General features: G+C 43.6%; 2 long non-coding RNA genes across 2 annotated transcripts; both read left to right on the top strand.

The window, feature by feature from the left end:
- The first annotated feature begins 1,583 nt into the window (after positions 1-1,583).
- On the top strand, positions 1,584-6,327 carry LOC119914885. The gene is made up of 3 exons (XR_005446863.1): positions 1,584-1,729; positions 6,132-6,164; positions 6,269-6,327. It is a non-coding gene; the product is annotated as an uncharacterized LOC119914885 (long non-coding RNA).
- Positions 6,328-17,847: 11,520 nt separating this feature from the next.
- Positions 17,848-25,483, top strand: LOC119914877. Its single transcript, XR_005446854.1, has 3 exons — positions 17,848-17,938; positions 24,881-24,963; positions 25,083-25,483. It is a non-coding gene; the product is annotated as an uncharacterized LOC119914877 (long non-coding RNA).
- Positions 25,484-26,703: the final 1,220 nt, after the last annotated feature.

Here is a 26,703-nt window from a genome sequence, read left to right as displayed (position 1 = left end):
TGTGATATTGGCGTTCCCCAATGGTCAATGCTAGTCCCAATTTTGTTTAGCTTGTATATTAACCCTTAACGCCTGAATTTTTTTACAATCAAAAAATTATTTGTGTTTTCATTTGCTTTCAAGCTGTTGTTAAATTAAGTGAAGATTGTTAATTTGTCTATAGAACATGGAAAATATATAAATTCAGGTATGTGCAGGTATGATGCAAATTAGCGACAACAGGCATAAACGAGACCAGGGCTCGCAAAAGGTTCCTAGATACGTATTGAATATGCACCAACAGGCATTGGGGGAATCCACGTGCTATCTCTTAGCTTGCAGTCTGTCTCAATCGGCGTCAAGGGGTTAACAACCTGTCCTTAGCCTGTCCTTCTGTCAACATACAAATGTATGCTGACGACATGGTTTTATATGTGCATGTGAAAAACAGTAAGTTGCAAACAAATTAACTGCAGCCATTGCGCAGGTTTCTAACTAGTTAAATAATTCATGTTTATACTTGAATGTAAACAGTCAAAACAGTTGTTTATTAAATAGTATATAGTATGTGGCGGTCAGCGTTGATGTGGTGTGTCGCCACAAATAAATCAAATGGGAAACACTGCAGTGTGGGGCAGATTCTAGAGACTGTTTTCATGTCATCTTATAAACACAAGTCAGAACCTCTGGGCGCCTCAGCTGGGGGTAGAGTGACCTCTGCTGGTTCCAAAAAGCAAGGATAAATTATCCAATGATACCCTGATACATGAGGTCATAGAAGTGAGTGAGACACAGTCACAGTGACAGAAAGCAAAGCAGCAGCACTTCCACAGACTATAGTCAGCAAGGAGATGTCCACACTGAAACACTGAACTCAGACACATCTAGCAGGAAGAATAAGAAGACGCTGACCACTTTAATCAACGCCTCAGCCTGCTCTGGTTGTCATGGTAACACAGTCCAGTAATCAGTCAGCAGCTTCCTATCAAATTAAAGTTCATCAGATCAGAGCGGATAACTACAGACCACAGAGTGTCGAAATCATCTCTAAAGGACAAAATGAAGTTCAGACAGGGACAACACCAGTATGCTGAGCCAACAGGGACCAGAGCCAGTTTAAAACAATTTAACACCAGTTTAAAACTGGTTTCACACCAGTTTAAAACTGGCTCACACCATCTTTAACTTGGAAGTGAAGCAGAGGAAACAACATTTCCTGTAATCCACGTTTTACAGCAACATGTTGAAGTTTAACTGACATGAAGTCGACAGTTTGACGTGAAGCATCTGAGAGACAGTTTCCTGTCCAACTGGAAACCAGTCAGAGCCGGACTGGGAGAAGACTTCAGACTGGGACTAACGTCAGCTCAGGACAATCTCCACATTGATTCTTTGTCCTTCTGGAGTTAAACACTTCTGCTGTTCAGAAAAGAAACACACAAACACACAGGTCAAAGGGAGAACTGGACTCAGACTGGACAATCAAACCACTGTCCGGTCCACTGGTCAAACTGGAAACATGGGCGGCAGAAAACCCTGATCCTGTGTCAGAGACTCAGACGAGGACTCTTGACTGAAACTAAAGACAGCTGAATGAGCTGTGTTCCAGTAAAGCTCCACCTCTTCCTGTACGCAGATATACACTGAGGACAGCACATGATGATCAGAGCAGAGAGCAGGCGGACGGCCAGAGAGACGGTCTACCTGGACATGGATCACCTGTTGGTGCTGCTGCTGCTGTGGAGCTCAGGTAGGACTTTAAACAGCATGTGTTAGAATTCAGATCTCTTTATTGAATCTGGGAGAAAATCAGAGAACAATATGAAAGGCTGTTTAGGGTGTAAACACTGAAATATGTGCACATGTTCACTTGTATTTAGGTGGCCAGCAGATATTTAGAAATATAGCTGGAAGAGAGGAATTCTGCTTCAGCCATAGATTCAAAAGAACATTAAACAAAATGGCAGCTCCCGCTCCTTTCTTATGCTCTGTACACCAAGACCATGAACTGATTGTATCTTGGTGTAATCAAGTCTCAGTTAAACAGGAAGTTAAGATTGTGGCTTATAATAAAACTATCAATAAAAAATTATAAAACATGGACTTGTGTGCAAATGAAATGACTTGTAGTGTCAGACTGTTTCTTTAAGCAACCTCATGCAAAATTAATCGCACTCACAGATTTAAGAAGAATATTATTTCAACATCTCTAAACATCAGGAGAGATATTTACTGCATATTTCACATTTAATTTCTCTTTAGTTTCAGTGCCTCTCACACACCCACCAACATCACACACACATCTTACAAACTGTGGACTATGTTCCCACTCCGCAAAAATTGTATAATCTACTTTTAAGCTCTAATAATATTACTGCAAATGTGCATTTTAAATATTTTAAAGAAATTGCCAAGAGGGTACTTACATCCCTGAGCGATGTCTACCTGTCGAAGAGGTGACCTCCATATACTGCAGTGGACTGTCTATCCCCACTCTTTCAGCTGATGAGTTTTTGTTTAAGATTTTTTGCTTCTTTCAAAAATGAATCATTTAACTATATAAACAGTTAAATATTTCTCTATAATAAAAACATTAAAAAAATAATCATGGCAACTTTACTTTTTCTTTGCTTTAACTGGCTTGACCAAACCTAAATCCCCAATCAGAGATAATGGGTTTCATCAGGGTAGTTATCTTTGTTAGCTTCATCAGGCTCTGTGTGTCATGTGACTCTTCTTTTGCAGAAAGTGGACCAATGGCATAATATTCTGTTATATTTTTAGATTTTGAAATGTCATTCCTAAATTTTGACATTTTCATAAATTGATGCAGACATTCTCCAGAATGCAGGAAATGTGTGATGCTCTAATGTTTCTGGACTCCCCCCTTGATATATGTTTTCCCCTGCATTTCAGCAACAAAATTACTTCATAAATTCACTAGAATGCAAACAACAGTCTCTGGGATGACACACATTTTCTGGGGGGAATATTCCCAGTTGAATTGACATCCCCAGTAGTTTGGTCTCCCAATTTAGGCTGTGATGTCTGGTGGTTGGCCAGTATGGTGATCAACCCTACTTAATCATCATTGACCATCATTATTGACTTGTCTTTTCATCTATATGTGCCCCTGCTGCAGGTAATGAATGTCACAGAAAGTCTACTCATAAAATTCACCGACCTCAGCATTACTAATCTCACTTAAAAGCTCTTGTTTACTGATATATTTAAGATATTTTTACATGGTTAAAACTTTTTGTTATCAGATGCATGGATTTTAAATATTCTTAACCTGTCCGCCATCTCGACGGGACACAAATGCTGCCGGAGTGCCTTCCATTGCTGCTGGATTAACTGGCCTATTTGGGTGTGTGGGCTAAATGCTCTGTGGCTAGGAGAAGCTCTGGTGGTCTCTATGGTCGGAAGTCAGCAGGAAATTCCACTACTTAGGAGCATGCTCCCCCGCTGCATCTGGCTGTGGGGCATCTGGCTCCACTTTATGTACAGTTCTTTTCTTTTTTAAAACTGTCCTGTTTCAATTTCCTGTTTTACCCTTTAAAAATTATATTTTAATATGGAGTTTTTTTCACTTTCCCTGTGTTGCTTTTATGTTTTATGTAAAGCACTTAGAATTGCCTTGTTGTTGAAATGTGCTATACAAATAAACATGCCTTGCCTTGTCTTGTCCTACAGCTGCAGCAACACGCCATTCGCATCTACCCCCCACTGTATCCACTCCACTCTCATCCACCCAACTTCAGTGATCGATTCCATAGTGAGGAACTTTTCCTCCTCTAATGCAGTCACACACTGTTTTCCCAGTGCCACAACTCCCTATATCATTAATAAACTCCACAAACTCCTGGCTTTATTCCCGACAACCATCAGGAGGATTATAATCCACATAATTTTAAATGACACCACATGCCATCAATCCGAGCACACGTACAGAAACTTTCTCTGCCTCTTTGAACTGCTCACCAGTAGTGGAAAGTCTGCATCTATGGCCCAATTTCCATGTTTTAGCAGAATCCTCAGCCTTCACACCTGGCTCCAGGCTTTCTACTGCACCCAAAACATTGGTTTTATGGAATGTACTTATTCTGGGACCATCCCTCATTCTTCTCACGAGATAGTCTTCATCCAAGCAGGTTTGGTAGTCGCATGCTGGCGGTTTATTTGCAACATCTTCTGCACCTGTTACCCTTTGCTATGCTTTTCTCCCTCTTGTGGCCACTATTGGCAGCCATGCACTGTACACTATCACCAACTTACTCCCCCTTCCATTTTGAAAGACTGCTAGAACTCCCTTTCCTACTAATCACACTAGCTCCACCTTGTGGTTAAGAGGCCCTATTACCACCTCCCTAGGCAATACTAACCACAGCAAGTCAGCCTGATGAATTCCAAGCCTGCAACCTCCTTCTCAGATTACCTGAAGTTAGCAATACTGAATATTAGATTGCTTTCCAGTAAGAGTTTATATATTAACAGTTTTATCTCTCAATATAGTTTACATGGTCAATATGGTCTATTCCTTACTGAGGTCCATATATGGCCATGGCACTTACTGATCTTTTGCAGTTGTATTTGAGCTTAAGCATTAGATTCTGTTATAGTTTGCATTTTGTTTTCCTTTACATAAATAAAAATATTTCCACCATAAATTGGAACAGAAAACTTCACCAGAATGCGGGAAATTAAGTGTTTGATGATTAAGATTTTCATATAATTTAGCATTGAAGATTTCTTAAAAATAGTGTCCTCGTCTCAATCTCGTGAACCCAATCTCGAATCTTGCCTTGTTAGCTAAGTGCCTCATCACACACCTACCTTTGTGGTGATTACATGTGTGTTCTTGCTGTTTATGTAAAGATAGATGTTACCACGAGGTAATCTCAGACAGCATTCTTTTTTTTTTTAAGTAACATTGCCAAAATCCACCATTATCACTGTGTGATGCTGAAGTTGTAATCCATAAATTTGTATCTTGGATATTGTAATGTCCTTCTCTCTGGTTTCCTCAACTGTTACCAAAGTCTTCAGCTTGTTCAGAATGCAGAAGCTAGAGTTAAAAAAAACCTAGAAAATCTCTCCTGTGTAAAAAGTTTATCCAACATGGCAGCCTTCCGATGTCAACATTTATTTTATTTATGGTCATTGCTGCTGGACACGTGCACCTGACATACTGACTGTGATAAAGGTTATTAACCTAATCTTGTATGTGACTCAGGAGGAACGAGGGATTCATTCAGTAGTGAGTAATTTGTTCATTTTCACGCATGCGTGTATAGTCTTGGACTCTTGGCTAATTAGGCTTAAGCCCCGAATTTTTTGTCAAAAGCCCCGGATCTTTTGGATTTTTTAAATAAGTTCAACTTTATTTCATTTCCCCTCAGCAAAAAGCTCTTTTACCGTGGTGGTGGTTGTGGTAATGCATCTTTCACAGGGTTGGGGAATAACAGATTACATGTAACGGCGTTACGTAATCAGGATACAAAAATAAAGTCAATGTATTCCCTTACAGTTCAGAAAATAAAGACATAATCAGATTACAGGTGCATTTTGTAAAAATGGGGATTACACATAGAGATTACTTTCTCTAGCATAAAGTTTCCATTGGACTGCTCTTTGCTATTAATGTGTTTCCTGTAAAAACACACAGCTAGTGAGGGAGCTGTCTATTGATCGGTGTGTAGCTGGTAGTTGAATGTGGTCACTCCCCCACCCCGTCACGCAGACTCCAAGACTGACGGAGGCCAGTATGACCACTGGGAACACAGTACGAAGTTTTTCTTGCCGGTTTGGCTCTTGTCACCTCGGGGCTGAGTCAGCTAATGAGGCTGTGTTCTCACCTGTTCATGCCGTGTTTACTGACAACCAAGCTGCTGAGCGCAGTTTGGTTGCCCGCTCGCTTGCTTTTTGGTTTATTCTGTCTGACAACACTCACACTTGATTATTGACATAACCTTTACTGACTTGTGACACTATATAAACCAGTCTGCTGGCTTGTGTTTTTTGTGTATTCACATGTTCAGTTCACAAAATGACTCCAGAGAGAGTTCACTGAGATGTTTCTGAGCTGATAGAAATTTCTAAACAAAACAACCTGAGTGTTTTTTCTGTCCACCGCTGTGCTCCAATCACAGGACTCCAGACTGAAGGACAACACACCTCAACAGGTAAAGAGAGAAAGAAAGAATCACAAGAGCAGAATCAGCAGTCATGTTTTAGTTTAATCTCTTGAAATCACTTCTTTATTGTTGACTTTCTTGTTTCTGTTCAGAGCCTGATGATGTCAGGTTGGTGGGAGGAGCCAGTCGCTGTGCAGGAACACTGGAGGTGAAACAGGGAGACTGGAGACCAGTGAGTGGCTCTGGCTGGACCCTGAAGACAGCAGCTGGTGTCTGCAGAGAGCTGGACTGTGGCTCTGCTGTTTCTGTAGCAGAGAGAGAGGAGTCCTCAGACAGACCTGTGTGGTGGATCAGGTCTGTCTGTGTTCAGTCTGGATCTGCTCTGAGGAAATGTGTAGAATCAGATTCCTCTTCCTCCATCCTGGACCTCGCTTGCTCAGGTAAACCCCTCAGTGTGACAGAGTATTAAATGGAAATGTGCTGGTGAACTTGCTGCAGTCTGTGCTGGTAGAAAGATGTGTTCTGTTGTTAATGATGAACTGATGTTGGAGTTGTGCTGAGTCCACCTTGAATCACTGAATTGTTGTTTCATGACATGTTTTTCTTTTGTGTCTGCTGTCTTTATCTCTATTTCATCTTCTATTTCTCCAGACTCTGTCAGGCTGCTGGACGGGACTAGTCTGTGCTCAGGCAGACTGGAGGTGAAGTCTAACCAGAGGTGGTCCTCAGTGTGTGAAGCTGACTTTGACCAGCAGGATGCAGAGGTGGTCTGTAGGGAGCTTGGCTGTGGGGCTCCTTCAGTCCTCCAGGGGGCGCTCTATGGAGAAGTGGAGGCTCCGATGTGGACCAAAGAGTTCCAGTGTGGAGGCCATGAGTCTGCTCTCCTGGACTGTAGAAGCTCAGGCTCAGCTAGAAACACCTGCTCACCTGGAAAAGCTGTTGGACTCACCTGCTCAGGTAGAAGAGGAGCTGCAGCTTTGATTTGAACTGTGTGTCAACTCACCCTTTGCTAAGCCACGTCGGATTTGCAAGCTGGCCAATCACAGTGCAGTATAGGACTTTTGTGCAAAAGGAGTTGTTTTCTAGCTTTTTCTGCTGACTTTTTTTGGTCAAACGCTGTTCCTGGGTTACTTAGTAATAGTAATATTTACAGTTGCTACCCAGAGAGGTACAAAGGAGAAGTATAGTAGCAGTAGTAAAGCAATCCAGAAAAATGTCAGCTGTGGATTGTTCCTAATGTAATCTAAGTTAGCTAACGCTAGCTAACTTACTACTAAATGTAACATTATTTAGACCTACCGCTTTTGCTTTTTAATGGTTGTAATAGTGGACAGAGATCTATCCAGCTGTACAGGAACAGTGTTGATTCACAAAAGTCACTAATAATATGGTGGTTTAATTTTACATTTATTCATTTAGCTGACGCTTTTATCCAAAGCGACTTACAATTGCTATAAATGTTACAAAAATTAGACAATAATACTCCAGGGAGTGCAGTAATAGACAGAAGCAGTGATAAAAGTCCGACAGGTCCGACAGTTTGCCAGACACAGCAACAGTAACTAAGGGGGTGTGGCTTAGCGACGGGTCAATTAATGAGGCTGCCGATGAGTTAAATGAAATATGACATAAGCAGTACACTAAAAGATTTCCTTAAAAAATAGTATTATATTTTCCATAACGTGTTTTTACAACCAGTGCATCACATCCACACATGCACAGCATTTGGCTCGATAAGGCTATGAACATGTGATAACAATATATGAAACTACTCGTATTTGCTCGACTGACGCACTGAAAATAGCATCAATTTAAATGTAATTTTTCCTCCGTTGACCTTATTTATGAGAATAAATCTCACTGCATGCAAGTATTAATTAATATGATTCCCAATTAAACAGTAAATCATATTAGGTGTTCTTTGCAGAAACAAATATCTCTGTTTGTGGTTATTATCCTAAATAATGGTTGTTTTTGTGTACCTTGCAAATTATTTTAAATTATGTTTTTTATTGCTCACTTATGGGAAAATCAATAAAAAGGGTGTCTGTTTATTCAGAAAGGCTTTAAGCCTATAATACTTAGAGGCAATTTTTCTATGTATTTTACACAATAGTATTAATTTCAAACCGTTTCATCCTTCTGCATGTGAGTCAACGTTTCTCATTTCTCCAGTTTGTGTGCGTAAGCATGCCTCAAAGTTTGCGTGGAGGACTGTCAATTTTGTTTTTAATAGATCACAACCTTTGCTTGGGAATTAACGTACGCAGCCCTGTTTTATATGTACGCACCATTTATAAATAAGGCTCCAGATCATCATCGCCAGAATTTGACCGTGATTGTAACCAGCCATAATATCTGCTGGCTTGTTTGCTCACTTGACTTCAGTTAAATTTGATAAAATATGAAAAAAATGAACGTACTTCTACATTTACGCATCAGTGTTGCCAGGTCATTTTTCCGGGGCTTTATCCCTGGATGTTTTGACTGTAGCCCTGAATGTAACTCAACAACAGCAACACAAATATTTTCCATATTAATATGCAATAATCCCCATGACGCAGCCTGTCTTGCAGGTCTTCAAAGAACGGAGGCTACTTGCAATAATATTGCTGCATTTTCACGCAATGTGACCCCCCCACCGTTACTCAGCTCCAGGGCTTGTCCACAACAACTGAATTGTCTCTATCAAAATTGCAATCAAAACATTTAAATATAAATGTTCAGTCAGTCACTTTCTAATCAATATACTTGCTACAAAAACTGTTAACAGTCGGTGCAAAGTAGTGAGACAATCACATGACACACCTGACTGCGACACAGACACCTGCTGTCTCTGTCCCCCTCGCTGTGAGGCACTTTGCTCTGTTTGATGCTTAATTCTCTCTGAAGCGGCTGTGAGCTGCACTTTATCAGAGGTGCCGAAGTGAACATGTGTGTGGATTTGATGTGGATTTTGGGGATATTTCTGTCTGATCACAAGTGTTTTCAGTTTCGGGTTTTCTACCTCTGATGAAGAGCAGTCCGCTCGTCTCATCCAGTACAGTCCCAGATGGGCTCTTTGTCAGTCACACGGTCTAAAGGGGGAAACCTACGATCATATCATCAGAGCAATAACGCAGGATAATGCACAGCAGAGGGGCAGGTAGATTTTGTTAAAATATTATAACTTCATTCTTATCAGATACCGATTTTATTTCTAATTTTTTAATATTATGACTCAAAATATTATTCTGCAAATGTCAGAGAACACAGATATGTGTGAGAGATTGTTAATGTGCAGAAAGTTTTGAGCATGAGCAGAAAACATGCAGAAACACAGGAGCTATAAAAATCCAGGAGTTTATGGAAGATGGAAACCACTGGGGGTGAGAGATGTCCAGCATTTTGACAGTCATGAGAACACCATCGTCATAGTGTGCTGCATTTTTACTAGTCAGTGTGAACACACTTATGCACTCAAAATACTAAGTGTGAGTATGGAACGTTGCAAAGTGAGACAGAGTATTGGTTATTGTGTGTTTTAATTACATTATTTTACTAATGACTCTCTTTTTTTCTGTGCAGAGCCAGTGAGGTTGGTGGGAGGAGCCAGTTACTGCGCAGGAACACTGGAGGTGAAACATCAGGGAGACTGGAGACCAGTGGGTATCTCTTACTGGACCCTGAAGACAGCAGCTGGTGTCTGTAGAGAGCTGGACTGTGGCTCTGCTGTTTCTGTAGGAAAGAGAGAGGAGTCCTCAGACAGACCTGTGTGGTGGATCTGGTCTGACTGTGTTCAGTCTATATCTGCTCTGAGGGAGTGTGTATCATCAATTTCCTCTTACTACATCCTGGATGTCACCTGCTCAGGTAAGCCCATCAGTGACATCATCTATGACATCACGTATGACAGTAATGTACCCAGGTTGAGCAGCTGAGCTCAGTCGGGGGCTCGTCAGTATCTCCACACCCACGTGGCGTCCTCCACCCTGGCAGCTCCTTCAAAGGAGAGAGTCCAGCCCCTATCCCTGTTAGAGTTGTTGGAGCATTTTTAAGCAGCTTTTTCTTCTGGGTTCCAGATCTTCTTAGAACATTAAGACAGAATGAAAAGTGTTGAACTTGTTTGTGTGGAGAGCAAAGATTGTGGAGTAGCTGAGCAGAAGGAACAGAGCAGAGAAATCTGCAGATGATGATGTTGTGCTGTTGTTTGGAAACATGTTGAAAGTGTTCAGACGTGGAGAACAAGTGTGACAGAGTATTAAATGGAAATGTGCTGGTGAACTTGCTGCAGTCTGTGCTGGTAGAAAGATGTGTTCTGTTGTTAATGATGAACTGATGTTGGAGTTGTGCTGAGTCCACCTTGAATCACTGAATTGTTGTTTCATGACATGTTTTTCTTTTGTGTCTGCTGTCTTTATCTCTATTTCATCTTCTATTATCCCTCCAGACTCTGTCAGGCTGCTGGACGGGACTAGTCTGTGCTCAGGCAGACTGGAGGTGAAGTCTAACCAGTCTAACCAGTCTAACCAAAGGTGGTCCTCAGTGTGTGAAGCTGACTTTGACCAGCAGGATGCAGAGGTGGTCTGTAGGGAGCTTGGCTGTGGGGCTCCTTCAGTCCTCCAGGGGGCGCTCTATGGAGAAGTGGAGGCTCCGATGTGGACCAAAGAGTTCCAGTGTGGAGGCCATGAGTCTGCTCTCCTGGACTGTAGAAGCTCAGGCTCAGCTAGAAACACCTGCTCACCTGGAAAAGCTGTTGGACTCACCTGCTCAGGTAGAAGAGGAGCTGCAGCTTTGATTTGCTTCATTTCTGTTCTGATGAAACTCACTTTATTGTTTTACTGATGACTCTCTGGTTTCTGTTCAGAGCCTGATGATGTCAGGTTGGCCAGAGAAGCCAGTCGCTGTGCAGGAACACTGGAGGTGAAACATGAGGGAGACTGGAGACCAGGGAGTGTCTCTGTCTGGACCCTGAAGACAGCAGCTGGTGTCTGTAGAGAGCTGGACTGTGGCTCTGCTGTTTCTGTAGGACAGAGAAAGGAGTCCTCAGACAGACCTGTGTGGTGGATCAGCTCTGACTGTGTTCAGTCTGGATCTGCTCTGAGGGAGTGTGTATCATCAACTTCCTCTTCCTTCATCCTGATTGTTACCTGCTCAGGTAAGCCCATCAGTGACACCATCTATGACAGGGGTCTCAAACTCCAGGCCCGCAGGCCACATACGGTACTCTGTACCCCTCGGTCTGTCCCGCGGGGTGATTGGGGAAAAAAAATCTGGCCAGCCAAATTATTATTTTTAAATTATATTTATAGTTGTTTCATGTCAAATCAGCTACCAATTTGTTTGTCATGGCAAAGGTGAAAGGTAAGGTGGCCTCAAATGCCCACTATTGGGTGAAGAAGAAAGATGTTGCTGTTCAAATTGAAACGTAAGGTGGATGATAAGCAAAGGTTGTTTCAAGAAAGATGGACAAAGCAGTAGCTTAGGATATTTTTTTGGAGTTTAACAGTAAAAATTACCTGCCTGATATGCAACGAAAAAGTTACCATTTTAAAGAAATATAATATCAAATGTCATTTATGGACTAAACACGGAGAGCAACAAGAAGTACCAGGGAGATGAAAGGACAACAGCCACGCAGCTACAGAGAGGATTTATATCTCTGCCAAATCTTTTTCATAAAGCCAAGAAGAGTGCTGAAACTGCATTACTCACTTGTAGTGTAACATCCATCCATCCATCCATCGTCAACCACTTATCCTGTGTACAGGGTCACAGGGGGCTGGAGCCAATCCCAGCTGACATCGGGTGAAAGGCGGGGTACACCCTGGACAGGTTGCCAGTCCATCGCATCGTTGTCTGTTGCAAATGGTACTTATTGACTTGCAGTGTAACAATGAACTAAAAACCACATTCAGGGAGGCACAGGAAAAAGCAGATCATATTGGACAATTTCTGAGACTTACTGTATCTCCATCCTTCCCAGAACTGTCCAAAGTGTAAGATTGTTTTCTCAACTATGAACTGAAAAGTACAGGTCCAGACTTACTAACTGATGCCCATATTGAAGCTGTAGCTACTCAGGGTTCCAACTGCAACCTCCGTCAAGGCAACGTATGTTTTGTACTTTTTGAATTCAGTACAATTATCAGACAGCTTTAATTCACAATGTATTTCAGAAAAACACATGAAAATGTTCAAAATATTTTGGTTATGGTAATAAAATAAGTACATTTTGAGAATATTGCTCTTTCTTGGAGTACTGCTGCTGTGGCCCTCCTATGAGAACACAGTACCAAAGTGGCCCCTGGATGATTTGAGTTTGAGACCCCTGATCTATGATATAATGTATGACAGTAAAGTTTCCAGTGTATTCTCTCCTCTGCCTCAGTGTCAGCCAGTGGTTTCCATTGGACTAAACTGTGAAGTTCTCCAGGACAATGACGTCCTAAAGTGGGATTGTTTATATCTTTTCTTTCATCTCATATCTTACGTGGCAGTGCCCATGTTGGCTGCGGCTGCATCGGCTCACAATTAAAACACCAATAGAGAATAGGTTAGGATGTAGTATAGCGAGGAGTCACAGTTATACAATCATCAAAGCAGGTTGTTACTGAACATGGACATTAACACAGTGGAATTATTCAAAGACCTCGGCTTGCTGCATTCACCGGGAAAGGCCTACACCGACTGGGCACGAGGAGCAGGAGTCCGCCGGACCACCGACGGGGTGGATGTTAATCGGTCCTCCAACAGGGCACGAGGAGCAGGACTCGGTTGGATCGCTGGTGTAGTTGAAACCGATCGATCCACCAACTGGGCACAAGGAGCAGGGGTCGGCCGGACCACCAACAAGGCTGATGTCGGTCGGTCGTCTGACGGGGCACGAGGAGCAGGGGTAGGCTGGACCACAGGCGGAACAGATACCGGTCGGACCACCAACGGGGCATGAGGAGAAGGGGTCGGCCGGGCCAACTCTAACAACCTGTTAGAGTTGTTTGAGCATTTTCTAAGCAGCTTTTTCTTCTGGGTTCTTCTTAGAACATTAAGACAGAATGAAAAGTGTTGAACTTGTTTGTGTGGGGCAAAGCAAAGATTGTGGAGTAGCTGAGCAGAAGGAACAGAGCAGAGAAATCTGCAGATGATGACGTTATAAATGCTCCGTACTTGTATAGCGCCTTTCTAGTCTTTTCGACCACTCAAAGCGCTTTTACACTACATCTGCATTCACCAGTCACACACATTCATACACTGAGCCTAAGTGCTCAAACGGAAACTAACATTCACACTCACTCATACACTGGCGGAATAGCCGCCAGGGGCAATTCGGGGTTCAGTATTCAGTAGTATCTTGCCCAAGGACACTTCGACACGCAACCAGGGGGAGACAGGGATTGAACCGCCAACCTTTCAATTAAAAACCAACCCGCTCTACCTCCTGAGCCACAGCCGCCCCAAGTTGTGCTGTTGTTTGGAAACATGTTGAAAGTGTTCAGACGTGGAGAACAAGTGTGACAGAGTATTAAATGGAAATGTGCTGGTGAACTTGCTGCAGTCTGTGCTGGTAGAAAGATGTGTTCTGTTGTTAATGATGAACTGATGTTGGAGTTGTGCTGAGTCCACCTTGAATCACTGAATTGTTGTTTCATGACATGTTTTTCTTTTGTGTCTGCTGTCTTTATCTCTATTTCATCTTCTATTATCCCTCCAGACTCTGTCAGGCTGCTGGACGGGACTAGTCTGTGCTCAGGCAGACTGGAGGTGAAGTCTAACCAGTCTAACCAGTCTAACCAGTGGTGGTCCTCAGTGTGTGAAGCTGACTTTGACCAGCAGGATGCAGAGGTGGTCTGTAGGGAGCTCGGCTGTGGGGCTCCTTCAGTCCTCCAGGGGGCGCTCTATGGAGAAGTGGAGGCTCCGATGTGGACCAAAGAGTTCCAGTGTGGAGGCCATGAGTCTGCTCTCCTGGACTGTAGAAGCTCAGGCTCAGCTAGAAACACCTGCTCACCTGGAAAAGCTGTTGGACTCACCTGCTCAGGTAGAAGAGGAGCTGCAGCTTTGATTTGCTTCATTTCTGTTCTGATGAAACTCACTTTATTGTTTTACTGATGACTCTCTGGTTTCTGTTCAGAGCCTGATGATGTCAGGTTGGCCAGAGAAGCCAGTCGCTGTGCAGGAACACTGGAGGTGAAACATGAGGGAGACTGGAGACCAGGGAGTGTCTCTGTCTGGACCCTGAAGACAGCAGCTGGTGTCTGTAGAGAGCTGGACTGTGGCTCTGCTGTTTCTGTAGGACAGAGAAAGGAGTCCTCAGACAGACCTGTGTGGTGGATCAGCTCTGACTGTGTTCAGTCTGGATCTGCTCTGAGGGAGTGTGTATCATCAACTTCCTCTTCCTTCATCCTGATTGTTACCTGCTCAGGTAAGCCCATCAGTGACACCATCTATGACAGGGGTCTCAAACTCCAGGCCAGCAGGCCACATACGGTACTCTGTACCCCTCGGTCTGTCCCGCGGGTGATTGGGGAAAAAAAATCTGGCCAGCCAAATTATTATTTTTAAATTATATTTATAGTTGTTTCATGTCAAATCAGCTACCAATTTGTTTGTCATGGCAAAGGTGAAAGGTAAGGTGGCCTCAAATGCCCACTATTGGGTGAAGAAGAAAGATGTTGCTGTTCAAATTGAAACGTAAGGTGGATGATAAGCAAAGGTTGTTTCAAGAAAGATGGACAAAGCAGTAGCTTAGGATATTTTTTTGGAGTTTAACAGTAAAAATTACCTGCCTGATATGCAACGAAAAAGTTACCATTTTAAAGAAATATAATATCAAATGTCATTTATGGACTAAACACGGAGAGCAACAAGAAGTACCAGGGAGATGAAAGGACAACAGCCACGCAGCTACAGAGAGGATTTATATCTCTGCCAAATCTTTTTCATAAAGCCAAGAAGAGTGCTGAAACTGCATTACTCACTTGTAGTGTAACATCCATCCATCCATCCATCGTCAACCACTTATCCTGTGTACAGGGTCACAGGGGGCTGGAGCCAATCCCAGCTGACATCGGGTGAAAGGCGGGGTACACCCTGGACAGGTTGCCAGTCCATCGCATCGTTGTCTGTTGCAAATGGTACTTATTGACTTGCAGTGTAACAATGAACTAAAAACCACATTCAGGGAGGCACAGGAAAAAGCAGATCATATTGGACAATTTCTGAGACTTACTGTATCTCCATCCTTCCCAGAACTGTCCAAAGTGTAAGATTGTTTTCTCAACTATGAACTGAAAAGTACAGGTCCAGACTTACTAACTGATGCCCATATTGAAGCTGTAGCTACTCAGGGTTCCAACTGCAACCTCCGTCAAGGCAACGTATGTTTTGTACTTTTTGAATTCAGTACAATTATCAGACAGCTTTAATTCACAATGTATTTCAGAAAAACACATGAAAATGTTCAAAATATTTTGGTTATGGTAATAAAATAAGTACATTTTGAGAATATTGCTCTTTCTTGGAGTACTGCTGCTGTGGCCCTCCTATGAGAACACAGTACCAAAGTGGCCCCTGGATGATTTGAGTTTGAGACCCCTGATCTATGATATAATGTATGACAGTAAAGTTTCCAGTGTATTCTCTCCTCTGCCTCAGTGTCAGCCAGTGGTTTCCATTGGACTAAACTGTGAAGTTCTCCAGGACAATGACGTCCTAAAGTGGGATTGTTTATATCTTTTCTTTCATCTCATATCTTACGTGGCAGTGCCCATGTTGGCTGCGGCTGCATCGGCTCACAATTAAAACACCAATAGAGAATAGGTTAGGATGTAGTATAGCGAGGAGTCACAGTTATACAATCATCAAAGCAGGTTGTTACTGAACATGGACATTAGCACAGTGGAATTATTATATATTTGACCTTATATTATTGGACCTCGGCTTGCTGCATTCACCAGGAAAGGCCTACACCAACTGGGCATGAGGAGCAGGAGTTCGCCGGACCACCGACAGGGCTGGTGTCGATCGGTCCTCCGACAGAGGACGGCGGGCACGGGAGTCTGCCCGACCACTGATGGGGCACGAGGAGAAGGGGTCGGCCGGGCCACCAATGGGGCTGGTGTTGGTCAGTCTTCCGACAGGACACGAGGAGCAGGGATCGGCTGGACCATCAACGGAGTTGATGTCGGTCGGTCGGTCCTCCGACTGAGGACCAGTTTGGACAGTGACCACCCCAGTGAGATCAGGTACTAAGGTCTCTCGGGAGTTTGATATCTGCAGTGTAATTGGGCTGGGTCATGGGAGACTTTACACCAAGGGCAGGTGGCGGGTGTTGATGTTTGTGGGAACCATGATGGCCACGTCTCCTCCTATGACCACCACGGAACCCAGAGAAGATGGCCAGGCGAGTCCACTCAAACAGATGGTGGTGGTCAAGGTTTTTTGCTGCCCAGGAGGCAGACTGACCATCAGGAGGGACAGTCTGGAGGCTAGCGGTGCTAGCGGGCCGGGGATCAGGAGGGGCAGACTGGGGACTAGCGGCGCTAGCAGGCCCAGGACTAGGAGGGACTAGCAGCTCTAGCGGGCTGGGGAACTGGGCTGGGGGCTAGCAGAGCAAGGTGTGGCACAAACAGGCATGGACGATGGTAGAGGACCAGCAGGCCCCATGCTAAGGCCAGCATTAGGAGCACTGGGGAAGTTCAGAGCTGTAAGCAGGGCTCCTTTGAGAAGGTCTGCCTCCAAAACCACCCTTGCCACACCAGGAGCTTTCATAAGGCAAAACTGTCGGTCTAGAGCCTTCTCAAAACGGGCTATCGCCTCCAGCGTCTCATGACAATTCTCAAAACACAAACAATAAATCGTCCATGATTTCCAAAAACAAGTTCTCAAGGTCCGTGGGATTGGTGGGGGGGGTGAGGGTGAACGTGCTGGGTCCATGTTGACTTGATCATTCTGTTGTTTGTTGGACAGAGAAGACCCAAATGCAACACAACGACTAAAAAAAGGTTTTTTTAAGGGAAAAAGAGCTGGGGGAGTGGCGGTGAGGAAGAGGTGGATGCCGGGGGAACACGGGCATGGGGGACTGAGGAGCAAGTAGGGCAGAGGGGGCTGAGACGAGGGAGCTGGGGGGCACCGGGGACTGAGGAAGAGAGGAGGCACGGGAGAACTGACCGGGGGGTTGGTGGAGGAGTGTGGTGGCACCAGGTCAGCAGCAACAACGATCAAGCGGAGATTGTGTGGAGAACCAGGGTTGAAATACAGGCAGAGATGGAGAAAGGAGAAATAAACACTCACTAACAGCCAGCCGGGCTGCCACCACAACATCATGCTCGTAATTTCGTACATGCTTTCCATTTTTCTGTGTTTTGCTGACACTATCATCAATCATGACAGAGGTGGCCTTGTCTGTCATCGCTCTGCTCCATGTTTGTTACCTGTGTCAGACCTGTGAAATCACTTCCTTCTTTAGGTGCCATTTTGTTGAACGGAGTGTGAATGTGACCTTTCATCATCTGTGTGTTTACAGACCTGCTGCTTCAGCCCAACATCTCTCTGGCCTCCTCCATGGACAGGGTCTCCGAGGCCCAGCAGCAGGGCTTTCAGGTGTCCAGGGGCTCCAACTTCACCATCAGCTGCTCCATCCAGCCACAGTACCCAGGAGGCTCCTTCCAGCTCGCCTCCTCCATCACGTCACACAACTACACCCAGCCAGCTGTCAATCACTCTGTCGACTTCCTGTTCCTGCTGCAGAGCCCGCCACCAAGGAAGCTACAGCTGTGTTTATCACCTCTTGGTTTTTTCTCATAACTTCTCCTCTGAGAGCCGTCGGCTGTCGCTCACTGTCTCAGGTAAGCTGAAGCAGAGCAGCTGAAACGTTGCACTGACTGAACATGATCAGCTGACAGTTTCCAGCATGTTGTGTTTCTGAGTGACACTGTGACTGCTGTCATGGCGCTGAGAGCTCAACACACTGGAAACTGAGCTGACATGTAAGTTTTGGTGGCATGTCCCTGCTGTGCCTGATGTGTTCATCACTAGTATCCCCCGGAACCAGTTTCCATTGTCTTCTGTGCTAAATGCAGCAGTTGTGTAGGCTATTTGGTTTTTTTTTCACTCTGCAGCATTTTTTCTAAATGCTATGTATGTGTTACGAGGAGATCTACTGTTTGTTGCTAGCACTAGCCAAAGCCGTTTTGTCTCTGGGCTTTGCAGTTGGGAAAGGCAGGGGTCGGTTTTTGAGGCCACCGACACCCTGAAGCTCTGTTGCAGAGTTATTGATGGAGTAGTCACAGTCAGTAGTCACAGAGTCAGTGAGCGATGCCTGGGCATGTTTAACTCCCACTCAGAGATGCAGAGGACCTGCGTACTAGTGTGGTAGGGAAACACCCACGTCAGCCCACATGTAAAAGTCTCACCAAAGTCAAGTTTTATTTCTGCAGGCCATAAGGCAGGCCTGAATACCATGTTTTGAGCTTTGGAGCTTGGGTAGTAATCACAATAAATATTTAAAGATTAACATTCGTGCAACACCTGGTTGCCTAGCAACGGACGTTATAGGTTATATACAGGTGCTGGTCATATAATTAGAATATCATCAAAAAGTTGATTTATTTCAGTAATTCCATTCAGAAAGTGAAACTTGGATATTATATTTATTCATTACACACAGACTGATATATTTCAAATGCTTATTTCATTTAATTGTGATGATTAAAACTGACAACTAATGAAAATCCCAAATTCATTATCTCAGAAAATTAGAATATTACTTAAGACCAATACAAAAAAAGGATATATAGAAATGTTGGCCAACTGAAAAGTATGAACATGAAAAGTATGAGCATGTACAGCACTCAATACTTAGTTGGGGCTCCTTTTGCCTGAATTACTGCAGCAATGCGGCGTGGCATGGAGTCCATCAGTCTGTGGCACTGCTCAGGTGTTATGAGAGCCCAGGTTGCTCTGATAGTGGCCTTCAGCTCTTCTGCATTGTTGGTCTGGCGTATCGCATCTTCCTCTTCACAATACCCCATAGATTTTCTATAGGGTTAAGGTCAGGCCAGTTGGCCAATTAAGAACAGGGATACCATGGTCCTTAAACCAGGTACTGGTAGCTTTGGCACTGTGTGCAGGTGCCAAGTCCTGTTGAAAAATGAAATCTACATCTCCATAAAGTTGGTCACCAGCAGGAAGCATGAAGTGCTCTAAAACTTCCTGGTAGACGGCTGCGTTGACCTTGGACCTCAGAAAACACAGTGGACCAACACCAGCTGATGACATGGCACCCCAAACCATCACTGACTGTGGAAACTTTACACTCTTCCTCCAAACTCTGGGACCTTGATTTCCAAAGGAAATGCAAAATTTACTTTCAACTTTGGACCACTCAGCAGCAGTCCAGTCCTTTTGTCTTTAGCCCAGGCGAGACGCTTCTGACGCTGTGTCTTGTTCAGGAGTGGCTTGACACAAGGAATGCGACAGCTGAAACCCATGTCTTGCATACGTCTGTGCGTGGTGGTTCTTGAAGCACTGACTCCAGCTGCAGTCCACTCTTTGTGAATCTCCCCCACATTTTTGAATGGGTTTTGTTTCACAATTCTCTCCAGGGTGCGGTTATCCCTATTGCTTGTACACTTTTTTCTACCACATCTTTTCCTTCCCTTCACCTCTCTATTAATGTGCTTGGACACAGAGCTCTGTGAACAGCCAGCCTCTTTAGCAATGACCTTTTGTGTCTTGCCCTCCTTGTCAAGGTGTCAATGGTCGTCTTTTGGACAGCTGTCAAGTCAGGAGTCTTCCCCATGATTGTGTAGCCTACAGGGCTAGACTGAGTGTGTGGCACCAGGTGTCTTCAAAATTGAACCTTTTCACAATATTCTAATTTTCTGAGATACTGATTTTGGGGTTTTCATTAGTTGTCAGTTATAATCATCAAAATTAAAAAGGAATGAACACTTGAAATATATCAGTCTGTGTGGAATGAATGTATACATTATACAAGTTTCACTTTTTGAATGGAATTACTGAAATAAATCAACTTTTTGATGATATTCTAATTATATGACCAGCACCTGTGTGTGTGTATATATATATACACTGCTCAAAAAAATAAAGGGAACACTAAAATAACACATCCTAGATCTGAATGAATGAAATAATCTCATTAAATACTCCTTTCTTTACATAGTTGAATGTGCTGACAATGGAAATCAAATTTATCAATCCATGGAGGTCTGGATTCGGAGTCCACACTACAGGCCGATCCAACTTTGATGTAATGTCCTTAAAACAAGTCAAAATGAGGCTCAGTAGTGTGTATGGCCTCCACGTGCCTGAATGACCTCCCTACAATGCCTGGGCATGCTCCTGATGAGGTGGCAGGTGGTCTCCTGAGGGATCTCCTCCCAGACCTGGACTAAAGCATCCGCCAACTCCTGGATAGTCTGTGGTGCAACGTGGCGTTGGTGGATGGAGCGAGACATGATGTCCCAGATGTGCTCAATTGGATTCAGGTCTGGGGAACGGGTGGGCCATTTCATAGCAATGGCTTCAATGCCTTTCTCTTGCAGGAACTGCTGACACACTCCAGCCACATGAGGTTTAGCATTGTCTTGCATTAGGAGGAACCCAGGGCCAACCGCACCAGCATATGGTCTCCCAAGGGGTCTGAGGATTCCATCTCAGTACCTAATGGCAGTCAGGCTACCTCTGGCGAGCACATGGAGGGCTGTGCGGCCCCCCAAACAAAGGCCACCCCACACCATTACTGACCCACCGCCAAACCGGTCATGCTGGAGGATGTTGCAGGCAGCAGAACGTTCTCCACGGCGTCTCCAGACACGTCTGTCACATGTGCTCAGTGTGAATCTGCTTTCATCTGTGAAGACACAGGGCGCCAGTGGCGAATTTGCCAATCTTGGTGTTCTCTGGCAAATGCCAAACGTCCTGCACGGCGTTGGGCTGGAAGCACAACCCCCACCTGTGGACGTCGGGCCCTCATACCACCCTCATGTAGTCTGTTTCTGACCGTTTGAGCAGACACATGCACATTTGTGGCCTGCTGGAGGTCATTTTGCAGGGCTCTGGCAGCGCTTCTCCTGCTCCTCCTTGCACAAAGGCGGAGGTAGCGGTCCTGCTGCTGGGTTGTTGACCTCCTACGGCCTCCTACACGTCTCCTGATGTACTGGCCTGTCTCCTGGTAGCGCCTCCATGCTCTGGACACTATGCTGACAGACATAACAAACCTTCTTGCCACAGCTCGCATTGATGTGCCATCCTGGATGAGCTGCACTACCTGAGCAACTTGTGTGGGTTGTAGACTCCGTCTCCTGCTACCACTAGAGTGAAAGCACCGCCAGCATTCAAAAGTGACCAAAACATCAGCCAGGAAGCACAGGAACTGAGAAGTGGTCTGTGGTCACCACCTGCAGAACCACTCCTTTATTGGGGGTGTCTTGCTAATTGCCTATAATTTCCACCTGTTGTCTATTCCATTTGCACAACAGCATGTGAAATTGATTGTCAATCAGTGTTGCTTGCAGTGTGATTGACTTGGAGTTACATGTGTTGTTTAAGTGTTCCCTTTATTTTTTTGAGCAGTGTAGATTATACATATAGCTAGATCTATTTCTTTGATAGATGGATAGATCGGAGCAGAAGTTCTGGCACAGGCAATGACTTGAGAGAGGGAGAATCAGATGCGGGAGAGATAACGATGTGTGTGTGTGTGTGAGAGAGAGAGAGAGAAAGTGCTCTCTTTCTTCATTCTCATGGTGTAGGTTACCAAAACGTTGTTAAGGTTAGATTGGTAGGCTAGCAGACCCAAGTGCAGGACGAAGAAAGGGACGAAACTGGAGATAGATGAATATATATTGCAGGGTTGAAGGGACAGGATATTGAGCCGGGGAAGAGCGAAGCAGTGTGGAAGGCTAGATGCCTGCAGAACCAGGTTGGTGGCTGCTGTGCAGGGCAGGGGGGATCCGTAGCATAATGAGAGTGTGAGAGGCTGAGCTGAACAGGTCCAGAGCAGAATCCAGGTAGTATAGCTGGGGGGGGCCCAGGGAGACACAGGATAAACGCTTTCCTGTAGCGTTACTAAAACAATACATGCTTACTTTGCTTTTAACTTCGATTAACATTAAAATGTAGGCTTTTAACTTTTCTGTCTGCAATGAAATAAAAATTGTAAAATTATTAAACCCATAACTGCCAAAATGCCAAAATCACTGAATTTAAAGTGCTCCCACACAGCTGAGTTTTCAGTAGTTTGTTTTCCCTTCAAAGTGAACTGAAGCGTGATGTTCACTGCTGTAAAAGGATGTCAGATGTGCGAAACAAAACAAATAATGAAATCACAAAATTAAAAATAGAATACAGAAAAATATTCAGATATTCAGGTCTGTACAACAAAGGACACCCTCTGTCCTTAGAGCCTCGATTCAGATAAACAAATTTTTAGGCAGTAAATAGATCTCTTTACAGAGTAGACAGATGGACCATATTGAGTCGAATGTTTACGAAGTAATTATGAAGTGGAATTAGTGAAGATTAAGAGATAAGTCTCTGTCAGACAAATCTGGGAACCCATTGTCTGTCGCCTGACGATTTAAATGCAGATACATTTTTAAATATTGCCGCAAGCGGCAATGATTGGGATCCAAGACAGTCGCGAAAAACGCAACATATGAAATTTTCAGAGGAGAAGAACAGACACAGACACTTCAGAGATTAAAGTGATGAAAGAATTTGGACTTTGAGATAAATAAAAAAAAACTTGATTTTTATAGCATCACCAGAGAGTGTCATTATATGTATCTGACTACTAGGTGAAATGTTCAACCCATCTGCAACATTTTTTGTTTCCAAGATTTAAAGTTTAAGCTGCATAATCTTTTTAGCAGAGAAAAATAAGAAGAAAGTGTCGGGATCCAAAAATAGAGATCTTACACCCACTATGATCTGAACACCCCCATTGTGAGCAAGTCTGCTTCGATTACTTGGGGAGTTGAACCCTGGAGCTTCAGATGTCCAGAGTAGGTAACTTACTGACACACTCCTTTTCACAAGTTGAGGTAGTGACGTCACATGTGCCAGACCAGGTAGTTTTTTTCTGTTTAAACTTAAAACGCCTACAAGATGTTAGTGAGAAAATTCTGAACAAAATCACACATCATTCTGTGTGTGTGTTAATTATTTTGGTGGCCAAAACTGAGAAAAAAGAAAATTTGTGCATACTGTACAAGTTACAGCAAGATACTAAATATCACTGCAGACTCACCATTTGACCATTTTTCATTTAGTCTATAGAAACATCACCTTTACTGTCTGTACCTCTGTGTGTATATTGTGTAGGCTGCCTCCCTCACTCTCCTCTCTCTCTCTCTCTCTCTCTCTCTCTCCTTCACCCCCAACCGGTCGAGGCAGATGGCCGCCCACCCTAAGTCTTAAAAGGAAGTTTTTCCTTGCCTCTGTCTCCTAGTGCTGCTCTTGGTGGGAACTGTTGGGCTTCTGTAAATAGCATCACAGAGTACGGTCTAGACCTGCTCTTTTATGAAAAGCGCTGTGAGATAACTGTTGTTGTTATTTGGCGCTATATAAATAAAATTGAATTGAATTGAACTGACCGATCTGAAAACCCTTTGAAACACTTCTATCATCCATCTCGACTCTGTCGAGTTTGGTAGCGTTTGAAGAAAGACTTGTGGAGATATAGATGTAAATTGAATTAGCATATTCTGAAATGACTGACTTCTGAGTCGACCATAGGTTGCAGTGAGGCAACCGTTAGTCACAAATCAGTGGATGTGCTCTCTAGGACATACAGATGATTTTCTTTTTTGAAGATTAACGAGAAAAGTCTAGAAATTTACATTTTTGGTAATTAACCACGCCCACTTTGCGCAATCATTAATCAAATGAGACCAAATTTTGTACGAATCCATCCAGCGAATTACGAGGTATAAACTTTTGCAAGTGTAGCTCCCCACCTAGAGGAAGAATATCCCAGGACTGCTCAGAGAAGCTCGGGCCGAGCATCTGAGCAGACACGTCAAGTTTGGTTACAATAGCTTAAGCCAATTTTGATTTACGGGCATTTATGTAAAATTTTATGTAAATACAAAAAGTAAAAGTTTATGAAAAAAAACAGATTGACTTATCAAAATTCTTTTAAGAACTTTTGATCAGCGACGTCCGTAGATGAGTTTCAGGTCGATTGGCAAGACCATCGGGAAGAGTTCGCAAAAATAGATTTTAGAGAAAAGTGATAAAAAGTCACCAGACCACTGGAGCAAAGATGCATGAGAATCCAGAGATGAAAATAATGAAAGACGTTGACTCTAAACAAAGCTGTTTCAAGATAATTGCAAAAATGTAAAGTTGATTGTTGTAGCACCACCATGAGGTTTTTTGCCTGAGTAGTTGGTGGAATTTGTAACCTACGTGCCAGTTTTGATGAGTTTTCATCCAGCAGTTTTTGCTGCCAAAACAGAAAAAGATGAAAGAAAGAAATAAGAAGAATCAGAACAAAAACAAAAGCCAATTCATCATCAGACAATAGCCCATGGGTTCACAGATTGCATTTGGGCTGATGCGTTCCACCTCTTTTGCTTCACACAACCCACCGAGATGGTGGGGTTGTCTGACAGGAAGGATAGGCAGAGTTGCGTATCGTCTGCATAGCAGTGGTAAGAGAAGCTACTATAAATGGACTACAAGTGGAAACTAGAATACTTCCAATAGCTGATGGACTGATGGTGTGTGATGTGATGTCTGTCCATGTGTTTGATCAGATCCAACAGGTCTTCTCATCAAAGTGGTCGTCCTGCCGCTGACTCTGCTGTTGGTGATCGCTGCCCTTTGTTTCTACCGTAAGGTACTGACACACGTCTGTTGTTTAGAGGCCTGAGATGAAGCACTCGCTCTGTGTTTACTGACCTGAAGAAGAGGAGGAGTGATGCACTAACTCACATGTGTGCTGTCATGTCTCTCCAGGCCAGCAGGGGGCAGAAGCCGGGCAGGCAGGAGGACATCGAGCTGGATTATTATAACCTGGGTGTTTCTGCAGCTGAAGGAGGGCCGACTGAAGAGGAAGGAGCTCAGGGAGCAGAGTAGGACCTCCAAGGAGCTCATCTCAGCTGCCTCACAACCCACCATCAGCTCAGTCCAGGATTTTACTCTTTTCTAGTGATGTTCCCTTTAAACAATACAGCTGGAATTATTAGATTACATTAGACACTATTTTTATTATTCTCAACAAGAAAAGAGCAAAACCAACAGTGTGTTAGTCTTTTCAGACTTCTTGTCTGTGGCTCTCAGCTCCAAGCCCATTGGAAGACTATGCCTTTGGTGTGAGAGACTCGGGTTCAATCCCCCACTGTGACCCATCCGCCATTGTGTCCCTGAGCAAACACTTAACCCCTCGTTGTTCCAGAGGCGTGCGACCTCTGACATGTATAGCAATTGTAAAGCGTCAGCTAAATGTAAATGGTTCCTATTGAAGACGTCACTCTTTAAAAGTCCTCAAATATATAGTTTCATTTTAAAACTAAGTATCGGGGTCCAAACACCCGGCACAATTCAGAAGCAAAGCCGCGCCGACCCAGGCTGATCTGGAAGTCCTTCTGGAACAATGTTGGCCGAGTCCTGTTCTATATTAAATTCAAATAAAAGTGAAGCGTCGTAAAAACCTTGTCTTTGTTCTATTATTGTGTGGTGTCAGTGCATTACATCTGTTTGTTTGGACAAAATAAAGTCATCTTCAATCCTCCGTGTCTTGTCCGCTGTGATGGAAATGTGATATTTTACTGGGTTTTACCTTTTTATGCTGCATTATATCTGACCGTCCTTGATAGGCCTTCATCTCAGTTGGTTCCTACTCCCAGACTGGTTGCTCTCTGTACGTTTGTCTGACCTTTTGCAAAGAATAAAAGACTTTCAAAGACCTCAGGACTGAACTCTTTATTTCAAAGACTCACTTAAGGTTTCATTGCCGTTACCATGATGACAATGTGGCCTGGCCGCCGCTGCTCATGCCTTGTTCAGAGCTAAGTAAGCAGATTTTTTTTTAAGTGGCAGAAATATGGTAGAAGGAAGTTTTTTAACCTCTCCAAAGTTAGAAATCTAGCTTTTCTGTGGTCAAAAATGTATGGATTGATTGCAACATCATGATATTAGACAATTCAACACAAACGGTTGTCCTGAAAATGGCAGCCATATCTTGATTTTTGCGTGGCTAATAGGTTTTATCAAAATAACAGTCCCCACGGAGTATTTGTGCCAATTTTGGTAGTTCTTTCCACTCGTGAAAGTTTCCTGCAAAATGCAATAGCTGCTCCGCTATAAAGAACCAGTTTATTATCTACTATGTTTTCTTATTTAACACAGAAATATGCACATTATATGTTGTTTTACTTGTGACTTTTGTTCTAAAGTAAAATATCAGCTACTGAAGACCCATCTCTATAAATTCAGTTACACTCTCTTGTATGTTTACCGGTTCAAATATAACAAATGAAACAAGCCATTGTCTTTTAATATTTATTAGGGATTTATTACCAAAACATTCACAACTCTAAATGTTCAGACCCAAACACTGACCACGTGGAACATTTTT

This window comes from Micropterus salmoides, unplaced genomic scaffold (genome assembly GCF_014851395.1).
Source record: "Micropterus salmoides isolate LMB-PRFRI ecotype aquatic unplaced genomic scaffold, ASM1485139v1 Ms_hic_scaffold_20, whole genome shotgun sequence".
In the NCBI taxonomy this organism is placed as follows: domain Eukaryota; kingdom Metazoa; phylum Chordata; class Actinopteri; order Centrarchiformes; family Centrarchidae; genus Micropterus; species Micropterus salmoides.
The sequence above is the reverse complement of the archived record's forward strand: the minus strand, read 5'-3'. Positions and strand labels throughout refer to the sequence as shown.